The sequence below is a fragment of the Vigna radiata genome, unplaced genomic scaffold, assembly GCF_000741045.1.
Source record: "Vigna radiata var. radiata cultivar VC1973A unplaced genomic scaffold, Vradiata_ver6 scaffold_339, whole genome shotgun sequence".
NCBI lineage: Eukaryota > Viridiplantae > Streptophyta > Magnoliopsida > Fabales > Fabaceae > Vigna > Vigna radiata.
The window spans coordinates 49862-55875 of NW_014541819.1; the positions used below are offsets into that span (position 1 = coordinate 49862).

The window sequence follows — 6014 nt, forward strand, 5'->3', positions numbered from 1 at the left end:
AATTTAATTGTGTTTAGATATTTGTTTAGTCTAGTATTGGGTTTAGCATTTTCACTCTCTGGACTCGATTTTAAAAAAATAACTGCAACCACACCAGAGGTCCAAATGCTACGTTTTATGTGTCAAATGAAAGATATTTGAGTCTATTTTCCAGGAAAAAAAACCTCATCTCATTTAGAGCTCTGTAAAAAAAGTTATGGATAAAACATTGAGAAAAGGTCAGAGTTGTCCTGTTCTAGCGTGAATTTTCGTATTTACTGTAGCAGTTTCGTTTTTACTGTTTTAATTTCATTTTCATGCATGGTGAAATGTGTTGTTGCATTTAATTTCGTTTTAATTGAATTTAATTACGTTTTTACATCTTTTTTTTTTGCCTAGGGACAAAAAGGTCTTTTATTTTTATTTAATTGGTATAGAAATTAATTAAGTGAAGGTGTTGAAAGGAAAAGTATACAAATGAAAGAATTTGGATATTTAATAAAATAATATTATGTAAATCTTTTAGAAGATTTAGTTGTTTTTATTTTAAAAATTAGTTAAATGAGAATAAGAGATATAATTTTGATAGGTTTAAAGATTAAAAAAAAATAATATTGTTAAAGAAAATCATTATTATATATTGTAGAATTTAAAAGATTTAGTGGTTACATTTTTTAGTAAAGATTTTGAAAGCTAAGTAAATAGAAGTATATATTTTATTATTTTAAAGCTAAGTAAATAAAATAAAAATAGGTAGGAAATCAAATACTAGGCCACTTGATTTATTAAATTATTAAAATAGTATATTAAAAATGGAGGATAGTTGTTTTGTTACATATAAATAAACGATATTTAATTATAATAAAATAATATTTTAAATAGTATGTTTATATATTATATATAGATAAAAGAAACTTAAATTACGTAAGTGATATATTATATTAATATAATATANATNTATATATATATATATATATATATATATATTAAAAGAGGTGAGCCAGGTATTTATTTTCTTTTTATATTTTGTTACAAAAGTTTCCTCTTTATTTTTTCTTTGCTGTAAATGTTTGTATTTCAAATTTTTAAAGTTTGGTTGTGTTTGATTACAGGAGAGAAAGACTTTGTTGTTATCCGGTGCTTTATTTTATTATTATTTAAATATTGTTATTTTCTTTTGTTTTATTTTGGAAAGAGAAAACGTCTGTTTTAGGTAATTTCCATAAAACAAGTTAGAGTTAGTTCTTATTGGCCATTTAAAGATAGAAGCAAGGAAAGAATTTAAACGGAAAAATATTTTATACTGAGATAGATTCTGGGTCAATTGAAATTAGGGTTAGAATGTGTTTGGGTGATATATTAGGTTAAAAATATAAGAAAGCACATAGTAATCGGGAGAGTTTAGAAAAAATCCTAACTTTATATTCAGAAATTGAAACAGTGAGAGTTTGTGAGAGAGTGTAAGACCACATTTTCTCTACTGCAAGTCCGTGAGTGAAGCAAGGGAGCATGGAGGGCTTTGAGAGAGACCATTGGAAGGGAAAGCATTTAGGGTGGTTAGGAATTCAAAGATGATGTAAACCGCTGGGAAGTGAGGTAAAGGGAGTGTCAATACCCAATTTCGTCCGGGTAGTTAAATAGAAAAAACAAACAAAATCATTTCTATCTTAATTTTCTTTTCTTTTATTTTTGTACTTATATCTTTACTTTTATTAATTTTTATTTACGTTATTTCTATTTTTTTATCTTTTCTTTTTATTTTTTTTATTTTTTTTATTTGTATTTTATTATTATTATTATTATATTTTATTTTATTATTATTATTTTATTTATTTTATTTTATTTTTATTTTTTATTTTCTTTTTATGATATTTCGTTTTTCCTTTTCTTTTACTGTCAAGCAAAATTCTTTTATTAAGTTTATCATTTTTATTTTTATTCTACTTTATTGTTTTTTTTTATTTTTATCTATTATTTTTCACCTTTTTCTTTTTTCTCTTTTTTCTTTTATTATTTATTTTTTTATATATTTCAAATTCAAAATCGGCTGTTAAGAAGAAAAAAAAAACAACAAATAAAAAACAACAAAATAACAAAAAGAAAAAAAAGCGGTATAGTCAACTTATTTTCTCTTTTGGAATAGTAGTCTTGTCCTTCTTTTCGTTATCAGTCAGTCTTCATTCTCAGACGCTTCTATCCTGCAACACACAAACAGCGAATACTTCTACACGCAACAAATTTTCGTTTTTTGGAAAAAAGCTCCTGTACCCCTTGTTTTTCGGCGACCGACTATACATCGAAGGGGAATGGCGTTTGACAAAGGTGGCGGCATCGGCAGGCGGCTTCGGCAGGTGACTCTGGATCATCAACGGATACTCTCGATTAGGGGGACGAAAAGAAAGTTGACTTCCTTAGAGAAGGGGATTAAAACTTAAAAAAAGGGATACCATATATCATTCACGGAGGACGAACAAAACAAAGGAACTCCCTCTTGCTCTGATTTTTCTCTGCTCCCCACACTTACCTCAAGTTTCTGGCCAACGGATTTTGAACTTTGAAGATTCATCACCAATACCGAACCAGTTGAGGAGAGAGCTCCTGATACCAGGACCTCCAGCACTAACGCCATTCACCTTATCACAGCAACCACAGTAGGGGAACTCAAGAGCGCACAAAAGAACCCGATTCTCCCACTCAACATCAACAACATTCCCAACTAGCTTTGACTCCCTTTGCCGACGGGATCATTCATCAACCACCATTCAACACAAAGCAACAAAAGCCACATTTAGAAACAGGAAGTCAAGGAAGAAGAGATTCTTCAAGTATCTCATCGTGTCCAGTACCACTGAAAGAAGAAGAGGAATTTGATTAGAAGGAAAGAGGTATTACAAGAAGAAAACGTAAAAGGTAAGTTCTCTTCCTTCAAGCTTCGTTGCTCACAAGCATGAATATTTACAATGTTTACATAGTATTGTTATCGGCTTACATTTGGTTTGATAATGCCCGCTGGTGTTTGAATTAAACTATGTAATTATATCGGGGAGTTACTTTGTCTGTTGCGCGGTCTGGTACTGTATCCTTGTTTTCCATTCATCCGTGTTAGGTTTTTGGCCTTCCCTATACTTTCTCACAACAATTGCGCAACTACGAAGCCACCATTTCCCTCCATCATGTAGAACTCTAAGCACTGTAATAAAAAACAGAGGACCAATTACATAGAACCCCATTAACATCAAACTCTAACTGATGCCACCAAAAAACCCCAAAAATCACTTTCCTGCAAGACCAAAAAACGTAACAGTAAAACATAGCGGTTTCATCATTTTTGTCAACTTCGGACCATTAAAGTATCGTTTCAATTCGTCCATCATTTTTTTGCATTTTTGGGTCATAAAAATATCACTCGCACACGAACCCCGATCAGAGCAAAAAATAAGAAAAGAAAGGATCACCGACAACGAAGAGCGGCGGTCTACAGACGCCACGTCCTTGGATGAGCGTCGGTGGCGGCGGAGTCGAAGCGGTTGCCGATGTCTGCGGCGCAACGTTGGTGGCAGGATTGGGCCGTGCACGCGGGAGACGACGAAGAAGTAGAGTGCCGCGAAGAACGACGTCGCTCCCGACGCGGGTAACGTTGTTGACAACCCTGACGACGACGACCGGGAGGGGTTTGCCGGAGTTGGGGTGGTGCCCCTGGTTTCCCTGTGCCGCACCATTTGAAAGGGGGGTAAATGCAGCTTTGGCTTTTCTTTGGAAAAGGAGAGAAAACCCTAAGAAATTTGGATGTTTGGGCTCGGCCCTTTTCTATTCTGGACTTCCTTTTTTTTTTTTTTTTTATTTATTTATTTTTTTTTTTTGACTGTTTCCTTATACTATTTTCTTTTTATCTTTTAACTTCCCTAACTTAGGAGTTCTTGATACCACTAACGCGCACCCTTGCCTACCATTTAACATGCACACTTTTATTTTATTGTCATTACTTTTATTTCTTTTGATTTTGTTTATTTATTTATTTATTTATTTTTTTTTCTCGTAGGTTTCTTTATATATTATTCTTTTGATATTAAAATGAGTAAAAGCTACAAACTTATAAAAATAGTTTTAATTTCTTAACACTTAGTATCTTTTAATAAGTAAACGTAGTTTTGATCGATTTATTTACCTATTTTATTTTTTAGAATTTTCTTAGAAATATACGTAAGCAAATGTTATATTTATTTTATTTTAAGTGCTTAGGTAAATCTTATTGTTGTTTAATACTGGCATAAATACAATCCTTTTTTTATAACCTTATTTTAAATATTTATTTAGATATTGTTTTCAACATTACAAAAATTACAAAAAATAAAAGATAAAAAAAATAATAATAATAAAATAATAATAATGAAATGACAAAATATTAAACAAAGTATAAGCATGTGTGTGATCGCACACATCATCCTCTTTTCTTCTTTTATAAAAAAAAAATCAAAAAATGTTTTAAAGGTTTAAGCACGTGTGTGATCGCACGCATCGTCCTCGTGTTGAGACCTTTTCTCTTTCTATAAAAATTAAAAAATATGTTTTAAAGGTTTAAGCACGTGTGTGATCGCACGCATCGTCCTCGTGCTGAAACCTTTCTCTCCTTCTATAAAAATTAAAAAAATATGTTTTAAAGGTTTAAGCACGTGTGTGATCGCACGCATTGTCCTCGTGCTGAGGCCTTTTCTCCTTCTATAAAAATTAAAAATATGTTTTAAAGGTTTAAGCATGTGTGTGATCGCACGCATCGTCCTCGTGCTAAGACCTTTTCCCCTTTCATAAAAATAAAAATATTAAAGAAAGTATAAGCACGTGTGTGATCGCACGCATCGTCCTCGTGCTAAGAATCTTTTCCTTTTTTATCAAACACCAAATATCTTTCAAACAACAAACAATCTTTTAAAGAACTACGTAACCCTGATTTCTCAGTCCAACTGAGAATACGTAGGAGCAAGGTCAATCTTTGTCGGGCACAAAAAACACAAAAAATATTTTGTTTTCTTTAGAGTTTTATTTTTAGGGGATATTAAACATTTTGCAAACCACATCAAATTCGCGTATTTAATTAAAGGTACTGCCTTCGGGCGGACGTTGTAGGGTGCTAATACCTTCCCTACACGTAACCGACTCCCGAACCCGTAATCTGGTTTTCGTGGACCTTACCTTATCATTTTATGGTTTTTCCGTAGTTTTCCAGAATAAACTATGGTGGCGACTCCAAAAAACTTTTTTTCAAAAATCATGTTTTCATTTTTGGATCGTCGTCGTCGTCGCGATTTTTCGGTTGCGACAGATGGCGACTCCACTGGGGACTCGAGAGTCAGGCCATTTAATTAGATGCGCGAATTCGATGTGGTTTTGCTTTGTGTTTTTCTTTCCCTTTTCTTATCTATGTTTGATGTTTGAAATAATTGCATGTGATTTTCTTGTATATTCAACCCTAGGCTAGAAAACAGTTTATATCTGCCTGGGAATCTTCTGTTTGTTTTGCAGGTGAGGGTTTGGGTGCATTGCATTCTCCCTTCACACACACATATTATGCATTTATTGAGTGGGGCCCTATACCCGGGTTTGAGCGTAACTTAGAATTAAAGGAGTTGTGTAGCGGTGTCACTCTGGGATGTACTTCCTGTCTGGCTATCGTGAGAATTCCAGCTAGAGTCTGTTCTCTTCACTTGTGTCTCCCCATCTAGTTGATTACTCGACTGTTGTGGAGATGCTATGAAGGGGGCCATAGCTCTAGTGACTATCGACCTTTAGGTTTAGGGGACCATCCTGGTGAGATTGCATATACTTGACCTTGAATCTTAAGCATCAAACCTCTGTTAAAGCACAAAGGGAGATGTGTTCGGTTTTATAACCCTCGTCTTTGCTGAATAAAATTTTGCACCTTGTACATATCACTGTAGCTTTTTTAATCTCTTTTCTTTCTTCCTTTTTCTCATGCATTTTTATGGTCTTGTCATTGGTTCTAGGTAGGAATTATAAATTTGTGACTAAGCCTTCGTGGT

At 33.1% G+C, this 6014-nt stretch overlaps 1 protein-coding gene and 1 long non-coding RNA gene across 2 annotated transcripts in view; one reads left to right on the forward strand and one right to left on the reverse strand.

Annotated features, from left to right (window-relative positions):
• Positions 1–2093: 2093 nt before the first annotated feature.
• LOC106778392 lies at positions 2094–3905 on the reverse strand. Its single transcript, XR_001377051.2, has 3 exons — positions 3439–3905; positions 2969–3169; positions 2094–2827 (listed from the first exon to the last, which is right to left on the reverse strand). It is a non-coding gene; the product is annotated as an uncharacterized LOC106778392 (long non-coding RNA).
• Positions 2794–6014, forward strand: part of LOC106778386 — a 7301-nt gene continuing 4080 nt past the window's right edge. Inside the window, exon 1 of the mRNA XM_014666345.2 lies at positions 2794–2889. The gene's annotated coding sequence lies outside the window, so the exon portion shown is untranslated. The remainder of the gene's footprint in view (positions 2890–6014) is intronic.